We start from the raw sequence: 23,633 nt of genomic DNA, 5'->3' as shown, positions 1-23,633 counted from the left end.
ATTCACATCTAGATCAGGGGAGGTCATTGTGCCTCTTTACTTATCCTTCAGCAGGCCCATAATTGAGTACAATGCCCCTGTTGGGATGTACCTTACCAGACACCTGCAGCAACTGGAAAGACCCCAAAAGTACCTCACCAAGAGGATCAAAGGGCTCAAACAGATGCCATATGCTGCCCGGTTAAAGAAACTCCAGCTCTACTCAGTGGCATACCGCCTGTTCAGAGGCGATCTGTGCCTGACGTATAAAGCCATGTCCAACCCGGAATTAATGGACATGCTGCACCTCAGAATATCCAAATACCATCGAACTACACGCTCGAGAGACTTGAACCTCAGCACTGAAATAAATAGGACATGCTGGATGGACAGATTCATAACCCAGAGGCCCCCTTCACTCTGGAATACAATCCCAGTCCAGGTTAGGCAGAGTCCCTCATTGACTGTCTTCAAGAGGAATCTTGATGAGTGGATGGGAGATTGTAGGTTTACCCCGGGTATCACGTCTGTGTCACTGTTAGACAGAGGCACAGTATACTAACCTCGGAAAAGGGCATGGCAAATTAATTTAAAATGGGTGGCGAAAGCCAAACACATTCTAGCTAGGCTTATAAATGGCCTAGGGCAGATAGCCTAGTATGAACCTATGAACCTTGTTCCCCATTGGCCCTATGTGCTGTTAATCACCATGGCAATCACAATACTATGGTAGCATGTGCAAAGGTCACTTGTCAGTCACCTCTATGGTACAGTTGTGGTATATGTGGGTCATGTGGCAATGTCACAGCTGCCACATGTACACAGTCAACCCTCTCCCCTACACATGGACATACAACACATGTATGAGATACAACCACATAGCCAAACTGGGGACTAAGCACTCCGAACCCAGTACTGGCATAACCTGTCAGGTGGCATGAAATACTACAGTGTCTACAATACCAGTCTGATGTAGACCTACACTGACAGCAATCCAAACACGTGAACACACTGGGCCATTCGTGGAGCCTCAGAATAGCATCCTGCCTGAGCAGCAGACACCTCTGCAGCTGGCACACAGGCATACGTTAAGCCAGAACACAGCACATGCAACACATAGCACACAAATCCTGTGTGCCAAACAGTCACAGCCTGTACGGCTAGACAACACACCTGCTACAGTTGTGTTAGGTACCTTTATTGTCCGGTACAGTGAGGTCACACTCACCAGGCTGGACAAGGTGAAGGTCACAGTGATATGCCCATTGGGGACTATGGTTCATCACATGACACAAGCATACAGGTCAGTCAGAGGCATGGACACATATGACTCAGTCATTGTCCATGCCACTATGGCTGACCTGTGATGTACCTCCCTGGACTACATGATAGGGAACATGGAAGGGCTCTCTGAGCATGTGGCACAGGCTGGTATGACCCATGGGAACTATTGAAGGTCACAGGTACATATGTGTATTTGGCACACACATACATCATCTGTGTCCATTGCCATTACTGGTTTAATCAATGTCATGCATTATTGTGGACAACAACCCACACACATGGGCATTCTGTGTGACAAAAACACACGTGGCATGTGTGGTATTGAAAGCCATAACTAACTGTGCTATGACAGTAGTGAGAGATGCAGTAGCAGAGCGTGCTATTTGCATTACTGGGACATTTGTCCTCTTCCGCTGTACTTGTAGGGTGCTCACATCATCTCTGTGTAGAGATTGGTATATGCAGCAGCTGGTGTGTTGTGCCGCTTGGCAAAAGGGTCAGTTTTCTCACACATGTAATTGCACACACCCTACTTCCACAGTAGCCTACTGTACTGGGGAGGCAGATGCCAAGCACACTCTGGCTAAGCTGTCATTCCCTAGGGCAAACAGCCTAGTGTTGACCTCTACACCCATATGTTTAATTGTCAGATGCACAATATTTGTTGCTGATAGACTGTTTGCAGGTCTTTATTGCCATAGCATTCCCTGTTTCTATGAACAACTTGTGTATCTGTGGAAGATGTTTGAATATGGGAGGGATCCACTATATCACGTGTGTCTCTGTAGTCATTTAACTGTGTGCACTGGGCAGATTGCTGTAATGTGGTTGGTTCCTGGAATTATACGTACAAATACCAGATAAGTGTAGCCAAATGCTAAACTGAGATTTAGCCTAAGTGTGTGAGCATGCCCAGTTCAGGCTTCCCATGGCATGTTGTCTGACATATGTCTCATTTCTCAAAGTGTGCGGGCATGCCCAGTGTGAGCTTTCCTTATGTTAAACTCTGCAGCCCACCACATTTGTGGATGAGTGTGAACTTCAACAATATCTCACGTTTATGGTTGTGTGTTGTGTGTCATGTTGTGTAGTTACTGTTCAACTGCTTTGTGTCTGAACACAACAGGGATTATACTCTGCCTGCAGGGTTTGCATGGGATACTTTGCATACAGTTGTCAGCATCCTTTTATACTGACCTAACACTGTAGTACCGTATAGTGTACTGGTTCAGTACTTTCACTGCGGTGGACAGTATCTTGGCCTTTAGTCCTATCACTGCTTTACATTTTCATAGTGAGCACAACAGCCTGGTTAGGGGCCAGTTGTGCACATCTGACCATGTTGCATTATGTTCAGATATGAACTACTTAAACCAGGCTTGTCCAACATTGGTAGTGTATTCCACAACATAGGTGTACATTGGCAAACACTAGCGATGTGCCCTAGGCCATTTCTAATGCTAGTCGGAGAGTGTGTTTGTCCTTCGACACACATTGTAGGTGGAGTTTGCCATGACATATGTCATGGTTAGTATACTGTGCCTCCGTCTACCTGTGACATAACAGTGATACCCACGGTAAACCTACCATCTCCCATCCACTCATCAAGATTCCTCTTGAGGAGAGTCGATGAGTGACTCTCTGGCTAACCTGTACTGGGAGTTTACTCATGAGTGGGGTGGCTTCTGTGTTATGGATCATTCAGTACAGCTTGTCCTATGTATGTCAGTGCTGGGGTTCAGGTCTCTCATGTGCATAGCTCACTGCCATTTAGATTGTACAAGGTGCAGCATGTTCATTGATTCCAGCTTGGACATGGCTTTATACATCAGGCACAGCTTGCCTCTGGGTGGGCAGTATGGCAGTGTGTGGAGCTGCAGTTTGTTTAATCAGGCAACACATGGCATCTGTTCAAGCTCTTTGATGCTCCTGGTGAGGTACTTTTGGGGACTTTACAGTTGATGGAGGTGTCTGCTGAGGTACATCCCACAGGGGCTATTGTAGTCAATTGTAATGCTGATGAAGGATGACTGCAGAGCCACAATGACCTCCCCTTATCTAGATCTGACAACCTTCATGGTAGTTGGGTATATGGTATGTTTCTGTAACCACTACAGCCACATCTTTGTCCAATGCAGGATATCTATCATATTGTGTCCCCAGGTCTGTCATTGCATGTTAAGTACTTAATGCGTTAACACCTATGTGGTAATTGGTTTGGCACTTACTGTATATCCACAGGGATTGACTATACACTTTTCTGCAATTAGCTTGCTGACATGGCTATGGCACCAGTTGTCTGTTTCTATGTAGCCCTTTTGTGGGATGCTTGTGTCAGCTGGAGGGTCAGATATGGTGGCCAGTTTGTAGTCCTCTGCAAACATGTTCAGACACAGTCCTTCCATGTTGGCCTGTACCTATGGGACATATATACCAAACGAGGGAGGTCCCAGGACCAAGCCTTGTGGGATGCCAGTTATATATGGTTTGTAGTCTGACATGGCTGCAGCATGTCTGACCATGTCAGGTCTGTCCTTGGTCTGGTTTGCAACCCCTCTACTGGCATAGGGGTTTATATTTAAGCTGGTGAGCCTATCTATAATGAACACGTGGGGTATTGTATGGAAGCCTTTGCAAGGTCCAGCTACGCTGTGTGGACCACATTGCCCTCATCAATGACCTTAATGACAGTTTCAAATGAGTCAAACATGTTTAAGGGGCAGCATCTGCACTTAAGAAAGCTACACTGGGTAGGGTTCGGTGTCAGTAGGTCCCCAATATCTTTATGTCTCCGGTACATGCTGATCCTTTCCATAGCTGTGTAGACCAAGCTTGTCAGGATTCTGGGGTGGTAGTTTGCAGTATCCATTCAGGCAACACCTTTGTTGGGAAGGACCACTATTGTTGTACATTGCCCTTTGGGTATATATCCTGTGGTAAGGCTGACATTGAGCAGTAGTGTGATTTGGCATTCCATTCTTCTTGGAGTCCATGTTGGACTCAGCCCAGGACACCATCTCATACCATTGCTGCTGTGTGTTTTGCTTTGTAGATGCTGGCTGTTACCACAGCATCTGCAATGTCAGGGGGCCAGCAGTCTGCTGGGATAGATATTTTGCATTCTGGGGGGGGTTTGCACTGCACCTGCCAGGTTGTATGTTGGCAATATGTGTGTGTGTTTGGTATGTTGTTTGTAATATTTGAGTGATTCAGAGCATATCTGTGAATTCCCTACAAGGTTCCTACCATCAGTTCAGACAGCCTTGTGATTATCCTTAGTGTCCTCTACAATTTGTATCTTCATAGGTTCATAGGTTCATACTAGGCTATCCACCCTAGGGCATTTATAAGCCTAGCCAGAGTGTGTGTGGCTTTCGCCACCCCTTGCTATGTGAATATTATGGCCATTTATGATTTACTTTACTGTGCCTCTGTCTGGACATGGCACAGTGAAGACCCCCAGTGTACATCTACGATCATCCATCCACTTGGCAAGATTCCTGTTAAAGAGTGTCAGTGAGGGGCTCTGCCTAACATGGAGTGGGATTCTGTTCCAGGGTGTAGGGAGCCTCTGGGTTATGTATCTGTCCCTCCAGCACATCCTATTTCATTATGTGTTGAGGATGACATCTCTCACTCTCACAGCTCCGATGGCTTTGGGTTTTCTGGGATGGAGCATGTCCATTACTCCTGTGTTGGACATGGCCTTGTAAAACAGGCATACACCGCCTCTGTGTAGGCAGTATGTGACTGCATTCAGCTGGGGTGTCTACAGCCAGGCAGCATATGACATATATTTGAGACCCTTTATCCTCTTAGTGAGGTACCTTTGAGGTCTTTCAAACTGCTGCAGGTGTCAGGTAAGGTACATCCCAAATGAGGCATTGTACTAGATTATGGGTCTGATAAGAGAACAGTACAGGGGCACAATGACCTCTGTTGACATAGATGTGAATCCTTTCATGATACGGTGTCCAATATAGACGGTCTTCCTAGCCAGATTGACAATGTGAGTGTCACATAACAGGTTACTGTCCACTTGTGTCCCTAGGTCCCTGATTACTCCTTCCATACATAATGGTTTACCACCTATGTGGTAATTTGTGAGTACCTTGTTTGGTATTTGGTGGGACATTCATACTGTCCAGTGTCTTCAGGATGGCTGGGTGGGGTTCCTGTGTGTGAGAGTGTGGTCTGTAGCATGCTACAGACTGTACAGCAGTTTTGCCTATGGTTAGGTGCACATGGGTGGTCTCCGATGCTTCATGCATTGTCATTTACCTGGACGTATGGGTGTCTGTGATGAATATGGATACTCCCCCTCCTTTTATGTTTTGGTCCAGGTTTTGGGGCCATAACGCATGATATGAGGTATAACCTGGTAGTGCTGGTGTGCTGTCAGGAGGCTTGCAGCAGGTTTCTGTCACTGCACAGACATCGATGTTCTCCATACTGGGGAGGGCCTCAGGAGCATGCATATTGCAGTTTACACGTCTGGCATTGGTCAGCATTACCCTTATGTTTCTTACCACTTATGTTTTCTAGGGTGGTGGGTTAGTCTTTTCACCCTTGCCTACGTAAGGCTCTATGGAGGTGGCAAAAGCCTTATCCAATATCCAGGCAGCCAGGGGTAACAGGTGCAAGCCATCCCTGGAACAGCAGCATGGCTTGTCAAGCATGACATCTCAAGCAGACAGACATTAGATCCTCTTGGAATGACAGCAGTAATTGTGCCACTTGTTAAAGCTGATCATTCTGTGTTTGTACTGTGGCATCATTCTTGGTGAGGGTAGGATGCTGCAAATGGTCAGTGTCATACCGGCCTGGAGTACATACTCAGAGAGCTCATCTATGTCTCTTTTCATGTAGTCCAGGGAGGTACATCTCAGGTCATTCACGCCAGCATGGACAATGACTGCATCATATTTCTACTTGCTTTGGGGTGACCTGCGTACTTGTGTTATGTGGCGTATTGTAGCAGCCTACAGGCAGCTTACTGTACCCTTTCCCTTGTTCAGTCTGGTGAGCGGGACAGCAGTGTGTCTGACTATGGAGTCACCTATTACAACTGTATCAGGCATGTTGTTTCTCCTTCTGGCCTGTGACTGTTTGGCACACCAGCTTTGTGTACTATGTGTTGCATGTGCTATGTTTGGAGGTTGTGGTTGCTTGGGGTCTGCTTTGGAGGCCTCTGTTGGTGTGGTGTGTTTGTAATTAGGGCCTCCGGGAATGTTTTTCTGTGTTTATGTCTTTGGTTTGCAGTTGTGATAGGTCTATGTGGGACTGGGTTTGTGGTGTGTGTGGTTACCTTCTCCTCCTGACTAGTTTTGACAGTACTGAGTTGAGGGAGCTCAGCCTCCGGTTTGGATAAATGGTTGCATCTCTCACATATATTTGTATTTCTTGGGGGGAGTTGAAGGTTGTCTGTGTACTTGGGGCAGGTGTAACATTGCCTCAGGATTCACAGATTCAACTTGTTGTAGCTGGCCTTAGTGGATTGTATGTGTGGACATATTTTATTGCTATACTACTGATCAGTGATTACTTCCCTTTTTATGTTTGCTCTATCATGTAGTAGCTTCCTCATTCTCTTGCATGGTTTGGTAATGGCTGGAGTCCAGCATGCCAGATACCTGCGTGTATGGCATTGTGTCTTGTTGTTATTTGTGATTGCATAATCCAGGCATTCCTGGCTGTGTTCATGGAATGCCTGTAAAACAGGTTCTGAGGTGTGGCCCATATTTTGCACCTGCACAGGGCCTTTAATGGATTCCACATCAGTTTGGAGGAGTGCAACTTTTGCTTTACACATGTTTTTCACTGTGGTTTTCTGGCCAGGGACTGTGGTCAGGATGTGTATATCCAGTGTGATTACTCTATGGTCTGGTCTTACCAGTGAGGGTTACACTTCTCATCTTGCCATCCAGTACCCATGTTGTTGATTATCACATCCAGTATGCTTACCCTTCTTGTGGGAGTGGTACGTTGTTCCTGGGCATTTTGGTTTATGGATTCTAGGAACTTTTCTCCTACAGTGTTGGAGCTAGTATAATGCTCCCAGGCTATGTCTGGGTATTTTCAGTTAACCAATATAATGTGGTTTGGGGAGCTTGATATATTCATGTATTCCAACATAGGCCAGGTGCAGTTCCTGGTGTTAGGACAGTAGTCTGTAGCAGACTATAAACTGGGAAGCAGTTTTAGCCACTGTTACTTGACCATGGCTAGTCCATGCTGCTTATTGTTGTGGTACCAACATGGGGGTGTGGTTATCCTTGACAATTATTGCTAGTCACCCTCCTTTTGTAGCTTGTTCCATGTTTTGAGGCTGTACAGCACAGTATGAGGTGTAACCTGGTAGTGTTAGGGTGCTGTTGTGAGCCTTGACCCAGTTTTCTGTTACAGGACAGATATCAACATTCTCCATACTGGGTGAGTTTACACTGCATGCATCTTGCTGTTTAGACGTCTGGCATTGGGTAGCATTACATCTAGGTTCTTATCCCTTGTGATACCTATGGAGGTGGGTTTGTGTTTTGAGCCTTACCTATTCAGGGCACGCTGTGGGTAACGACAGCCTTTGCCAGTATCCATAAGGCCTGGACTGATAGGTGCACACCACCCCTAGAAGGTGGAGCATCATGTCATGCTCAGCATGTCATCCCAGGCTGGCACACATTGGATCCCCTTTGACTAACTGCAATACTTCAGCCAATTATTGCAATTGATCATCCCCTCGTCATATTGTGGCATCATGCTTGGTGAGGGTAGGATGTTAGTCAGGGTCCTCAGGTGTGCATATACTACATGGTGTTACATTACTTAACACATGGCATTCATGCCTCAGGTGGTGCTGCAGGGCTGCCTCTGTCGGATGCACATATTACATTCTCTGTACATGTTTGAGAGCAGGTTATGTCATTTTAGGCATCCATGTTATTATATGAGTGAGTCAGAGAGGGGTATCATTCCCAGGGTTCCTACTGAGCCAGTGTATGTGCTATGCGTTGCCTCTTTGCCAAGGCCAGGGCATACTGGGCATGCCTCCTTCTGCCTACTGGGGCAGGCTCAGGTTGTTCCTCCTCCAAGTCACGCTCTACCTGTGATGGCCTTGGCAATGGTGGGGGGCTGTTTGGCCCGGCCCTATGCTGGTCCTGCTGCAGCTGTTTTCGCAAGATCATATTATGTAGCATAGCACATACCATGACAATTTGGGTACATGTAGTTGGTGAGTACTGCAAGGCTCCACCAGATGTGTCCAGACACCGGAACTGTGACTTGAGCAGCCCAAACACACACTCTATTACATTACGTGTTTGTGCATGTGCCTCATTATGGCGTTCCTGTTCAGGTGTGTGTGCGTTTCTGATGGGTGTCATCAGCCACGGCTCCAGTGCATAACCTGCATCCCCCACTAGGTGTCCGTGTGGGATGTCCCCATTGGCAAATGTCTGGTACAGCTGCGTCAAATGCCAGATATGGGAATCATGGTAGCTCCCAGGGCAACCAGCACACACATTCATTATTATGCCCTGGGCATCACACATGACCTGGCAGTTTGTGGAGGGGAAGCCCTTGTGGTTAATGTAGGCCCTACCCCGCTCACCGGCTGGTGCTTTGATGCGTATGTGCGTGCAGTCTATTGCATCCACTACCTCAGGGTATTCCGCTATTTGCTGGAAGAGACGATATTGCTGGCCAATACCTCACGGGCATTGGGGAAATATACATGATCACCGACATGTGCTGACATGGCATCCAGGAACTGGTGCAGTACCCTGGAGGCTGATGCCTGTGATATCCCCATCATATCATCAGTTGGTCTCTGGAAGGTACCTGTTGCTAGTATTCTTATGCCAACACATACCTTGGTTTCCACTGGGATGGGTTCCCCTCTGTTGGTTCTGTGTGTGAGGCGTGGCCTGCACAGCTCGACAATTTGCTGCAGGAGGTCTCTGTCCACTCTATAGCGCTCTACTATCTCCAGCTCATGTAACCCGTGGTAGGTGACCCTGGGCCTGTACACTCTTCTCCGTCTCCTCACTGTGGGTTTTCTGGCACCATCTGCATTGTCACCACCCTCAGCAAGTAGCCTATGTCTCCTTATGACAGCTATGGCAGCCCCTAGCATTTCTGCTCTGAGTTCAGCTTTTTCAGTTTTCACTTCTAATAGCTTAATCCTGTCTTGCAGTGTCTCTTGAGAGAAAGATCCTGCACTGCTGTTTGCAGAGTTGTAAGTGCTGGGCTGAGCTACTATTCTGCCTGTGTAATTGCCTGCTTCTAATTGTTTTCACCTGCAAGCTCCAGCAGTATTCCCTGCTAGCTTCCTAATAATTCTGTTGCTTCCTTTTTCCTTTCTGTTTCCTCAGGGGGGAGCAACGTGCATACTAGCAGAAACATGCTCACAGTGGCTTACACGCGCGCACACATGTTTACATGGTTCAGAATCTGCTTATTCGGGTTAAAACGCGTGCACACCAGCGCAAACAGTCTTATAAGTCTGCCAGCAGGCTCCCACATGCTCAGTCTGCCTTACACGCGCGCACACTGCCCTACTCGCGCTTCATGGCACGCACACATGCGCATGCACGCCCAGCAAGAAACTTTGGTGTAAGCAACAGTGTACACCTTCCATTTCTTGACTTTCCCATGCTTATGTTGTGGCACTGCTCTTTCCATGATATGTGTCTGACATTTGTCATGTAACACTGACCTCCAATGAACTGCATTTCTTTCTACCATTCCCCCCTGTGATGTCACCTATCTCCTACTCTATTCCTCCCCCTTATGTATCTCTTACACTACTCAGAATGTGCTCATTTCCTATGTGACAGTGGAATTCAGTATCCTAACACTCATTTACATCAGATTGCCTACTAATGCTTAGTTACATGTCTTAGACTCAGCTTCCCCCCTTAGCAACCACTAAACGGTGGCCATGTTGTTTTTGGTCTGCTGGCCCCTGCATTGTAAATCCATGTATTCCATAAAACCCACATTTGTGGGTTTATAACCTTCATTTTTATGTTTTATACAGCGCAGCCCGTTTGCGTGGGGCTGCGCTGCGTTTAAACATTGGCGATCGCCGAAAAAAAAATATTTATTTTTCATATTTGCATCGGGGTACCTTGCCAATGGCCACATATTTGGCCATTGGCATGCTGCCTGACACATATGCACCCTTTATTTGGAGCTGACATGGCTCCGTTGTGGTTTTTGCAGAAACTTACTCAGTTGTCAACTGAGTACATTTCTGCAGCTAAAACGGCTCTTACATGGGCTGCTTTGGGCTTCGTGGATCGCTAATCTACCTCATTTACATGCCTTTGGGCTGCAAGTGAGGTGATTAGCATATCCACGCCCACTCCGTGTAAGAGACGTTTTAGATGGTCTCTTACATGGACTTTAGGGCTGTTCCTGGATCGCGAAGGCTGCATGGAGTCTTACACTACTCTTAGACTCCGTGCAAGCCTTCGTGAATCCTGCCCTATGTCTTCTCCAGTCTGTTAAGATTATTTTGGCCTCTCTTAAACCCTCCACTAGAAAACTTTGTTGTAGCAAATGGAAGAGATTTTCATGTTGGGCTCATGATAATGACGTTGACCCTTTCTCAGCTCCTATCACAAAATTTTAGAGTTTTTGACCTTGCTTTTTGAAGGAGGGGCTTCTCCCTCTACTATCAGAATTCAACTAGCGGCTTTTTCAAATTTTCACAGTGGTTTACAGGATGCCCCAATAATGCCTAATAAACTCTGCAAGGCTTTTCTGAAATGGACCTTGATGCTAAAGCCTCCTTATAAAGACCCATATGTCCCATGAGATCTCAGTTTGGTTCTCCAGACTTTAATATACCACCCCCCCCCCCTTTGAGCCTGCAGCCACTAAAGTACTTGTCCTGGAAGACAGCTTTACTAACAGCTATTACCTCTGCTAAAATAATTTCGGAGATCTAGGCACTATCTTGTACACCTCCATATTTGATTTTTCACCCAGATAGGGTTTCTTTAAGGATCAATCCATCTTTCCTACCAACGTTTTTTTCAGAGACAAATATTAATCAGACTATAAAGTTACCAGTCTTCTTTCCAAAATTTTTAAACAAAGGTGAATATTGTCTTTATTTATTAGATGTTCACAGACAATTGCATTTTTACCTCTAAAGAAAAAGACTTATCAGAAAATCTGATCAACTGTTTATTGCCTTTTCTAGTATTATACTAGGCAGATTGGTATCCAAAGTTATGCTTTCTAGGTGGTTGAAAGACTGCATTTCCTTCATATACACAAAGAGGGGTGTTAAATTACCTGGACATGTTAAGGCACACTCTACCAGAGCAATAACCACTTCAACAGTTTTTCACTCCATGGCTTCTTTGGATGACATTTGTGCAGCAGTGACCTGGGCTACCCCACATACCTTTATTACTCATTACAAATTGGATATAATCTCCAGGGGCAGAGCTTCCTTTGGTTCTGTGCTGCACAGGAATATCCTTCCATGAGTCCACCCAAGGTAGAAAGTAGCTGAGGACTTTCTCCCACATGTCAAGGAATAAATGAAGATTGACAACATCAGATAAAGAAGCTATGTACTCACCATAGCGTTCTATCTGTGTTGTTGATCTTCATTTATCCTTGACTCCCCTCCCTCCATCCCCCGTCCTTTGTATATCTCTTGGTGGAATGAGCTGCATCCTTATTACTACTTCTTTTTAACCATCCTGTACCAGATATGGTCTCCACAAAAGTAATCACAGGATGAATTATTCTGTCTGTCAATCAGTAAACTCAATCTGAGGTAAAATGGAGAGGAGCATTCTGGGTAGGGATAAAGCTGGAGAGTTTTTGGTCCTCGTGGGCTGTAGTACGGCCAAGTCTGCTCTGATTTCGAAACTGAACCCACATGTCAAGGATAAATGAAGATTAACAACACAGATGGAACATTATGGTGAGTACATTACTTCTTTTTTTATCTTCAATAATGTTGTATCCTAAAAAGACTTGAAACTGTCTCAGAATGTTCCACAACAGTGAAATGCCCTTTTCCTTTTCTGGTTTTCTTAGGTATAAAATAATATAATCTGCAAATAAAGACAACTTTTCTTGATCACCATACCAATTATATCCTTGAATTTCTGAGTAGCTTACTTTCTTTGCCAGTGGTTCTAACTATAACACAAGTAACAAAGGGGAACTTGGGCACCCCTGGATGGTTCCTCTGCTAACACATAACTTATCAGAGAATAACCCCCCACCTTAATTTTCACCTCTGATCCCTCATGTATCTTCCTAATCAACCTTATAATTTTATAAGTGAAGGTAAATGCTTCCATTGCCCTACTCAAAAAAGACCAGCTTACTCTGCTGAATGCTTTCTCTGCTTCAAGACCCACTAACAACTGCGGTATTTTCTTGTATTCTGCTTCCCTCTGGATCATCATTGTTCTAGTAATGTTAAATGTTTGCCACCCTTCCACAAAACCACATTGATCCATATCTATCATTTGGGGCATCACATTTGCCATTCCTTTAGCTATTATAGATATAAAAACTTTATAATCATGGTTTACAATCGAAATGGGCCAATATGAAGCTGGATCTAGATGGGTCTTTACCATCTTTAGGTATTGCAGCCACTACGACTTTCTTCCAGGATGTTGGTGCTTCTCCTCCTTTTAAGATACTGTTAATCAAAACTTTTCATAGCTTTATCACTTTCTTCCCTCCTAGCTTCCAAACGTCCATAGGAATACCATCTATTCCTGGGACTTTCCTGTAGATTGGTTATACATCACCATTTTTATCTTATCTCCTCCTATTGTAACTGTTAGTAATTGAGCCTCATCTAAGTCTAACCTTAGCATAATTCTATAAGTATTTCAATTTGTGCTCTTTCTTGATTTCCACAGGGGGTAGGGTATATACCTGTGGTGGATGTGTATGTAGGCCTGTGGAGGGTGTATACTCATAAGCAGTGTCAGGAGGTGTGAGATGCCATACCATCCCTCATCATAGGTAGTGATGGCAGGCCGAGGACACAAAGTGGCACCCCATCTCTGTCACAGGAAGATATGATCCGTGCCACAGAATACTCCCTACCTTTAATTTCTGTGTTATGATTAACTCTACCCATGTTATGCTGCCAGCCTTGTTTAATTGTGTCATTCATCACAGGTGTCCTTGATGATGGTGATGATGAATATGATCCACTATAACCTTCTTTTTTGTGTAGTAAATGTTGCAAAGTCTGATGCATAGTGTAACCTACCCATGCACTGCCCAACATAACCTGACACTAGTACTGCAAACATCACATATGCTTTGTGTGACATTGCTCTGTCACTGTGTGCTCATAATGACCCAGAGTTCTACACTTGATGTCTCTGTTTCACAGATGCCTCTGCCAGGGGGACTCAACATGCATGTAAATTGTCACACTCTTCCTCATTGTACTCAGTAGATGTTGCTGCTGCAGATTTTGTGTTTGGATTGTCTGGATCATGTCCTTCTGTAGCCATGACATGGGGCTGCCAAGCTTGTTGCTTCACTATTTTGTTGTGTAACATGGCGCTGGCTAGGACTAGCTAGCAAAGTTGAATCAGGGGTGTATTGCAGTGGTCCACCGAATATGTTCAGGAAGTAGAGGAGTGCCTTTAGGAGGCCATGCATTTGTTCTTTTGCATTTCGTGTCTTGGCATGTGCTGCGTTTCACTGAATTTTGCTACCATTTTCAGGATTGCATACATGTGTCATGAGACATGGCTTCAGGAGCTATCCAGCATCCCCTGCAGTACTTAACAACTTGTTTTTTTTTTGAGGGGGGTAGTGGATATTAACACACCTTCTAAAGCAGTTCACATTTATTTTAAACAATTTGCCTGCACTTACTAAGTAGAACACACTATGAGAAGTCACCTTGCAGAAAGGGGTAATAAAGGTGAGACATGTACCAGGTATGAGAATCATATAAATTGTCAGGGTGCTGCACACATACATTGGTAGTAATTCCCTGTGACTGCATACCACCTGCAGTTCAGGGAATGATAGTTTTTCTTGTTTGCATATGTGTGTGACTTATGCCAGGTAGGGCATTTATTGCCATACGTGTGCAAGCTATAACATCCAGTACCTCAGGGAGGTGTGTGATGTCATAGAAGCCTTGCAAAGTAGCAACTGTTTCCTCTGCTGTCTGTGGGAACCAGATATGCTCTTCCACATGCAGAAGTATAACCTTGTGAAACTTATGTGCAGCGCTGCTCAATTTGAGACAACTATTAAGTGCTTGAAAAGGGTCTGCTTAAAGGTGTATGTGGCTGGGCATCTTATGGTTTCAGTGATTGCTTGCCAAGTATGTTCCCATTTTATGGTTTCAGTGATTGCTTGCCTAGTATGTTCCTATGTTGCTGTGTTAAGTATTTGTGAGACAGATACCTGTCATATACCTAAAGTGTCCCTAGATAGTCACTGTGGGGTCTCATTAGCTAGAATAGTGAGTGCTACATGTACCTTGGTCTTCATAAATAAAGGTAGGTCATACATTCCCCTAGAGTCAACATATAGATAGATGACATCTTCCAAGGTCCTTACTATGTTACAGTCTGTTTGAAACCAATGAATAATGCCAAGTTTAATATAAATGAAGGATATGCAGTTTGTCAACCACTTTGATAACGTAATCTTAGAAACTGGTTTTCCCAAAGTTGGTTCGGAGAATGAGATGATATGAACAATTGGTCAGCTTTTCTGATTTTCTCAGTCCTTTGCAAATAGAAGCGTAACTGTCTATAAAATCCAGTAAATGCAAGATGTATTCTCCTTTGTTGGTAAACTTAGAAAAGGAAAGAACACTGGTAAGTTACTACCTTGTTTAATATTGGATTCTGACACTACATTTGGAAGAAAGGCAGAAAGGTTGGATTAGTACATAAGGTCACTCTATCTTTGTGGAAAATTAAGTATGGAAGTTTGGAGGATAATGCTTGAATCTTGGAAATTCTTCTTTCAGAAGTAATGGCAGCCAAGAAAATTGTTTTCCGTGTTAGATATTTTAGGTCACAGGTAGCCGCTGGTTCAAAAGAGGATTTTGTGAGAGACTGCAGCATCAGATTTAAATTCCATGGAGAGGTAGGATCTTTAAAAGGAGGCCTTAGTAGGAAAGTACATTTTAAGAAAGCCTTGCTTAACTTGTGAGAAGATATTGAGGAGTCATTAAATCCAATGTGATAATTGGAAATTGCTGCAAGTTGCACTTTAATGGTTGAAGAACTAGCACTGTTTAGAAATAAGTGCACTAGAAAGTCGAAAATGCAATTGATAGGAGCTTAAAAGGGGTCAGGATTCTGCTGTTGTTCCCAAATAATGAACCTTTTCCATTTACTGGGATATATTTTTCTTGTCGAGGGTTTATGGGAAGATAAAATTATATGGTGAACAGGTGAAAAGAGCATGGATTGTTTGGCTATTAATGGAATTGAAGAAGCTAAGCAGTCAGCTTGAGGTTTGGTATATCTGGATGTGTCATCCCTGTCAGGTGAAACAGGAGGTCCAGAGTCGGATCTAAGTACCATGGTGGTTGAACCAGATGAGGCCAAAGGAAGGGAAACCAAATTTGATAAGGCCAGTAAGGTGCAATGAGGATTACTTTGCTCTTCAACCTGGCAGCTTTCTGCAAAAATTTCAGGATCAATAGAATTGGTGGAAAAACATAGATAAGACCGGGGGGGGGGCAATCGTGGAGCCTACGGCCATTCCACCCTGAATGTGCCTGATCTCATCTGAGTAGAGCATCCCTTCGTGACTTCCCCTGTGGAGGAATTGTGGCAAAGTAGTTGCTGCACTTGTTTAGGGGAGACACAAAGAGGTTGCAGCAAGGCTGGTGCCATCAATGTAAAATCTTGTCCGCCACTGCTTTGTTGAAGAACCATTCGTGGGGTAGAAGAATGTAGCTGCAGAGTTTTGCTGCTATCACATTGGATTTCCCTGGAATGTGCATTGCTAATAGAAAGCAGTTGGAAGAGATCTCCCACTGCCAGACCCCGAGAGCTTCATGGCACAATGTGTAGGATTTGATTCACCCTTGTTTGTTGATGTACCGTAGAACTGATGTGTTGTCTGTTTGAATCCCTGTCATCCCAGAGGGAAGAGCATCCTGAAATGCCTACAATACTAAGAGCACTGTTCTCATCTCCAGGACATTTATGTGCAAACTGGCCTCCTCGGGGGACCAAGGGCTCTGGACTGGCTTTCCCAGATAATGCCCCCTCCCTCAATCTGGGAAGCATCCATGGTCATTATGGGCTTTGGGTCTTGGGGAATGAAATGATAACCTGGAAGTATTTGGTCAGAATGAATCTACCAACTCAGATCTCTTTTGCATATCTGAGTAATTCTTATGTGGTATGACACTGATTGATAAAGGATTGAATATCGAGTAGCCAGCATCCAATGAAGAATCCTCATGTAAAACCTGGCTAATGGGATTAAAGTTATTGCCGCAGCCATCAAGCCTAGAGTCCAAAGGACTAGACAGGCTGAAATTGAGATACTCACCATAATCTTCCTGACTTGGGATCTTATTGCCTGAACTCTTTGTGGTAGAAGAGAAGCAATGGCAGATTTTGTATTGAGAAGTGCTCCTATAAACTCCAATGTCTGAGTTACCTGTAGTTGTGATTTGTTGTAGTTTATGGTTATCCCCAGAAGACTGCAAGTCCGGAGCACCTGATCTCTTGCGTGTATGAGGTGATGCCTGGTCACAGCGGAAATGACCCAGTCGCCCAGGTAGGGAAACACCCAGAATCCCTGCAGTCTGAGGTGAGTTACTACTACTGCTATGAATTTGGTGAACACCCTGGGTGTTGTGGTGAGTCCAAAGGGCAGTACTCTGAATTGGAAATGACTGGTTCCCAGCCGGAAGCGTAGGTACTTTCTGGATTGCCTGTTCATTTTTATTTGATAATAAGCATCCTGAAGATCTATAGAGCACATGTAGTTGTCCTTGCCCTCAAATGGTAGAATGGACTGAACCGTGACCATCTGGAATTTGCTTCACTGAACTGATTTGTTTAGATTGGTGAGGCCCAAAATTAGTCTCCAGTCCCCTGTTTTCTTTGCCATTAAAAAGAACGTTGAGTAAGTTCCGGATCCTATTTAGTCTGGTGATCTCTTGGATGACTTTTTTTTTCTAGGAGCTTTTGAATTTGAATTGCTGCTTGATCCTTCTGACCGGGTGGAACACTGGGGGGGGTTTCTTGGAATTGGAGGTGGAAGGGAAAAGGGTATTATAGAACCTTTGGAAATAATCCTCTGCACCCAAGTATCTTCTGTTAAGTCTAACCAGTCTCTCTGGTGCACAGTGATAAACACCCTCCGATGTCTCCAGAGGACAGTTGTGCCTCCATTTAGGAGTGCTGATATGGTTTGTCAAAGAAAGATTCTCTTGAACCCTGGTTTTGTGGCCACCTCTGCCACAAGGGCATCATCATCCATTAGAGTTTCTTCCTCTGCCCCTGGGGGAACCTCCTCCATATGTGTCTTGGAAAGGACCTTGAAACTTTTTAAACCACATTTTCTGGCTACTGCACTGACTCCTGGAACAGGATCTTTGGGGAGCTGAAAAACATACGCCCATGGCAGACAAGGTCTTTCCATCCTTCTCACACCTAAACAGTGTTTCCTTTACTTTAGGGCCAAACAGTAGAGTTCTGTCAAAAGGAGCATTGACGAAAGAGGACTTAAATGGCCTTGCAAAATCACACAAGTGCATCCAGGCCTGTCTCCCTATGAAATTGCCCAAACCTGCTGCTCTTGGGGCTCCTTCCGCTATGTTGGAAACTAACCTCATAGAAGAGTTGGATATAGACTGTAGGGTTGCCAACTGAGACCTTACAGAATCTTGAACCTATTCAAAAGTGGCTCCTGTGAGGGTATTTGAGAATTTCTTAGTCATATCCCTCTGTAGTCTAATAAAGTGTGCCAAATAGTTCATTGACCTTAGTTTAAAGGTCACTGAAGAAAAGACATGTTTCCCTAATCTGGCCGTCACCATTGACTCTGTGTTGGGGGGATGGACAGTGAAACTCTTGGTGAGTTCTTTCTTCATGGCCACTGCTATGACCATGGCATCAACTGGAACCCCTTTTCCCCAGAACTGTCTGTCCTCAGGTGGTTCCATTATCCTGTCTGGTCTCCAAGGTATGGGTTTTATGGAGTGGGGTTCCTTCCATGCCTGCCGAGAGATCATATTAAGAAGTTCATTGGTGGGCGGAGTCACCCAGGAGGTTGAGGGTCCAGTAACAAATGCCTCCAGGAGAACAGATTCCTCAGATGTAGGGTTGGAGGGAGTCCAGCTACCTCTTTGTTTAAGAATTTCCAGGATGTCTCCAAATGAGACATCTTCAGGAGGTGACCGTGGGGACCCTTTGCCTTCATCAAAAATCTGTGTCTTCAGTGATGGATTCCTGTGGGGAGTCTATGTGCTTCCTCTTACATGTCCTCTTCCTGGGCACCTTTTCAGTGGGATGCTTTGGGGAGGTATCGGAAGACAAAATCAGAATTCTTTGCTACCAGATGCCCCTGTGGAGAGAAGTTGAGAGGCTCTTGATGCTGAGACAAAAAGGTAGACTGTCTAGGATGCTAGGGGGAAGGCTCTGTCAGATCTGCTGAGGCAAAGAAAACTCTCTTTTCAGCCTTGAAAGCAGAGCTTGAAGGAGTAGAAGAAGGGTTCTGGTCAAGAAAGTGAGCTTCTGAATCATCAATCCCCTCGTTCCGACAGCAATACCACCAAGGTGGAAGCCGGAGCCGAACTGTCCAGTGCTGAGGCTCTGAGGCGTAGAGATGGCTCCTAAAACTTCAAAGTCAAATGCTACACCCCCAGATCTGACAGGCAGACTTTAGCTGTGAGAGCTTTCTGGATCCAAGTTGACCAGAGGTCTCAGAGAGGATCTTGGATCCATGATACAGAAATCATTGGCTCCGAGGCTGACTGATCCAGATGGCTAGGATCTTTGGACTCTGAAGCAACAGAAGGTCTCAGAGGAGGAATTTGCAAAGGGGGTGTTGTGGAAGGATGGATAACCTAAACCAGAGGGGTAGGCCCCAAAGGAAAACCAGTTTTCTCCTGCACCAAGAGGATCTTTCTCACCACTCTCTCCACATCTTCTTCTGTGAGGCTTTTGAAAGAATGAATAGAGTGAATGGATGGAAATGTCTGTCTTTGTAAAAAGGGTTAATGGAGACTGTCAGGAACTGGATCCATGGACTAGAAGTATCTGGTGCATGGAAGTAAAGGCATCTCGATAACTTCTGTTGGTGTTGAATCCAGTAGGGTAAAATCCGATGGTTTAACATGTTTCTGATCCGATTTTGTCAGGGTCAGATCCAGTAGTATTGAGACGATCTGCTCTGATGAATCCATACGCTTCTGCACTCTCAATCTTTTTGGATCTGGGGTTGAGACCAGGTCCTTTTGACTTCTGTTTCTTGAAGAGTCAGAAGAAGAAGATTTTAAAGAAGAAGGTCTAGGTTAAGCAACTCATATATGGCTTCTCCAAAGGATGAAGGAATGAGACCATTCAAAATCAACCTGTTCTTACATTCTGTAAGAGCGCAGGGATTGAAACCATGGCAAATTGAGCAATCCTGTTGTAAATGAAGACGGCCCAGGGAATATACACAAAGAATGTGGGCATCAGAAACTGGCAATTTATGTCCATACTTAGTGTATTTTTTAAACTCAGCAGGTTTGTCAGCCATAGCGAACAATGAACAATAACAACGCCAACAAAAACAGCAACAACTACAAGTCAGAAGAATTATGCAGAGAAAAAAATAAGTATGATAGACAAAGTTTTTTTTTTAACTAGTAAGAAAAGAGGGTAAGGGAATACCAACAATGGTAAAGAAAGGCTATCACAAAGTCATAAGGAAGGAGAGAAAAAGAGGGTAAGGGAATACTAACAATGGTAAAGAAAGGCTAAGACAGAGTCATAAGGAAAGAAAGATATGGACAATAGTATCTAAGCAGTACCAAGTCCTATAGAAATTAAGAAATACAGTAATACAAGGAGAGAGTGCAGATAAAGATTATTAATTAGCGATTTGAGAGGAAAAAGTCAAATACAAAAAAATTTAACATACCTAAGTCATTACAGCTTGAGAGAGATGGTTGATCATGTTGGTTAACTTGAAGAAGCAAACGAGATCTGAGGTATTTGGGGGAGATGCACTGTGGGTAAGCAAGAAGCTCAAGAGATTTGCTTGCCATGAGCTTTAGCAATGGCCGAGCTGGATCTGACGGTTTGGATCCAAACCCAATAGTTGAGGATAGAAGGAAAATTGACAGTATCAGATATCTGGTTAAAAGAGCTTGAAAGAAAAAAATAGTGTGCTTTTTCTTATTCTTGCATAGGGGAATTATTGGGTTAAGGCCATTAGCTTAATCTAATAAGTTTTAGTGAAAGCAAGAAAATGAAAAAAGAATATTGAATATTATAAGGCTTTTTTTCTAGTTAACAAATGAATGCTTGCCAGTTTTGTGTCTGATTTTCTTTTTTTTTAACACCTTTATTGAATTGGGTGGTGGTGCTGCGGTAGCATTGTCACCTCACAGTAAGATGTTGTCCTGTTTGATTCTCAGCTAGAGCGTCTTCTGTGTGGAGACATGCGTGAATGGGTGTACCTTAGTTGAAGGTTGTGCGTCAGGGCCAACAACTCGGCACGTAAAAATCTACTGCCAGTCATTAGCGGACCGGAGTTCTGCTGTGGCGAGCCCTAACCGGGAAAAGCCGAAAGACACACAAAATTTAATTATCACTTGTGACACAGGCAATAAGTTCATGTTTATAAACATTATACTTCACATATATTGCTATGTATCATATAAACTACAAACAAGTAAAACTTTAATAAACAGAGAAAGATGAGTGCTTTCGAGTATAACACTCTTTTTCAAATCCATAAAAGTAAAACATTCAGTTGCACTATAAAAGGTAAAACAACCAATATGGTAAGGCTAAAATTCACACCCTTAAAATCATCCAGTCATAATCATTTCCTGGGCCTACGCCCCTTTAATACTGTTTTAAGCGGTAACACGTTATTTAGTTCTGGAGCCCGATCGGCTTGCAAGTTCACTATCCAATCAATTTCTGTTTTGTTCAGTGAGTGAGCAGATATCACCACCCCTTCTGGTTAACATACATGTCTGCGGAACCATAAACTTAAAACAATGATTCATATGAGCTTTAACATGCTCTGCTAACGCATTATGTTCTCCCTTCACTTTTATATCTCTAATGCGTTGCAAAACCCATTCTTTAAGCATTCAGTTGGTTTTGCCAACATAAAAAGATGCACATTCCTGGCACTTGGCTAAATATACCAAGTTTTTAGTTCTGCAATTTACCAAGCATTGGAAATGGTAGACCCTTCCAGTGACAAGATGCTGAAAAGTATTTGACTTATCAATAAAAATGCAGCCTTTGCAATGTCCACAAGGAAATGTTCCAGATTTGTTTATTTTAAAATTAGTCCGACCACCTATCAGTGCAAGAAAATCTTTACAAAGCAGTCTCCTAAGATGCAATGCATTCTTGTTACCAAAGGAAGGTGTAGGACCAACAATATTCTTTATACTGTCATTAGACTGTAAAATCTTCCAATTATCGGAGAGCACTTTCCTTATTTTGTCCATATCACTGTTGTATCTCATGATCAATCTCGGGTATGTCATTCCCTCAACTCCTTGTGGCTTCCCTTGTGATTGTATATTTTGCTGAGAAACTATTCCGTCCTCTTCATTACACTTATACCAAGGTCTGGCACTGGTTTTCCTCCATGTGTGATGGTTATTTCTAACAGCTGTTATATCCCTCTTAGAATAACATCATTCTTCAAAGCACAATAATAAAAATATCAGTTTCTACTGTATAAGCATTATCCTCCATGCACAATCTCAAAGTATGCATAACCTGTCCTTTTATCACATTATTAAAAATATGATGGGGATGCATACTATCACGCTTTAACAATGTGTTCTTCCAACACAGTTTTCTATAAGTTATGGTTTGCAACAAGTCTTTTCCATCTTTAAAGACTTCAACATCTAGAAAGGCCATCTTTTCCAAGGAGTGATGAACAGTAAACGATAAATAGTCCATACTCAATTGTAAATGTGTAGCAAAGCTTTCCAGCTGATCCTCAGTGCCAGTCCATATAATAAAGAGGTCATCTACAAACCTCTTATAAAAGCTGATGTAGCATCTCCAAAAGTTATTGCATGTATATTTTGTTCTTCCCACTGCACCAGCACTAGACTGGCATAATTGTTGGTGCAGGCTATCCCCGTGGCTACACCCCATTTCTGCAGGTAGTATTGTTTACCAAACACAAAGACATTATTTTGAAGTATCAATTCAAGGAAACTGCATATTTGTATAACGACATCCTGTTGGTGTATTTTGTTCTTATTCAAAAACTCTTTTATGGCCTTTATTCCCACATCATTGGGTATGACCGTGAATAAACTGTTGACATCCAAAGTCACAAATATCAGGTATTTTAAATCTCGTATACTAGTCATGTGTTCAGACAGTGAAACCAGAAAATCCGGTGTGTCTTTTAGAACAGCTGGTGCAAAACTCAATGATAGCATGTTGCACTTAAACCAGTATTAAAGGGGCATAGGCCCAAGAAATTATTATGATTGGATGATTTTAAGGGTGTGAATTTTAGCCTTACCGTATTGGTTGTTTTACCTTTTATAGTGCGATTGAATGTTTTACTTTTATTGATTTAAAAAAGAGTGTTATACTCAAAAGCACTCATCCTTTTCTGTTTATTAAAGTTTTATTTGCCGTGGTGGACCGACTGGGTTATTTTGTTTGTGGAATTTTGGTTTCTTACCATTTCGGTTCTCTAGTTCTGCTGTGCTTGGTTTTACTTGTTTGTTTTGTTTGTTATCATATAAACTAAGCAACATTACATAACTTATTCAATTCCTGTCCCTTTTTTAAACAAGAAACATCTTTATTAAACCATCACTTATAACACAGGCAATCATACATTTATATAAATGAAAACAAACTACACCGACACAATCCTATTTGCAAGCATATAGTCACAAACCATACTGACACACTCCCAGTTGCAAACATTAAACATCACTTATCATCTACCCAATCATTTTCAGTCACACATTACATAGCTCCTGTATTGTTCCCATAGTTCCTATTTTTCCTATGTAGTGTGCTTCTACCCTTTTCTAAAGATCTCAATTCCAGTTGCTTTATCTCTGTTACTACATTTGCTACTTCTATTATAGTTGGTTTAGAGTTTGAGTTCTATTTTCTAGTAATTGCTTTTTTGGTAGC

The 23,633-nt window shown here is 43.4% G+C and overlaps 1 protein-coding gene across 5 annotated transcripts in view; it reads left to right on the top strand.

Annotated features, from left to right (window-relative positions):
* Positions 1-23,633, top strand: part of KDM2B (lysine demethylase 2B) — a 3,837,686-nt gene that overhangs the window by 1,888,291 nt on the left and 1,925,762 nt on the right. The window lies entirely within an intron of this gene.

This window comes from Protopterus annectens, chromosome 4.part0, assembly GCF_019279795.1.
Source record: "Protopterus annectens isolate FY-2018-M chromosome 4.part0, PAN1.0, whole genome shotgun sequence".
Classification (NCBI taxonomy): Eukaryota; Metazoa; Chordata; order Ceratodontiformes; family Protopteridae; genus Protopterus; species Protopterus annectens.
The sequence above is the reverse complement of the archived record's forward strand: the minus strand, read 5'-3'. Positions and strand labels throughout refer to the sequence as shown.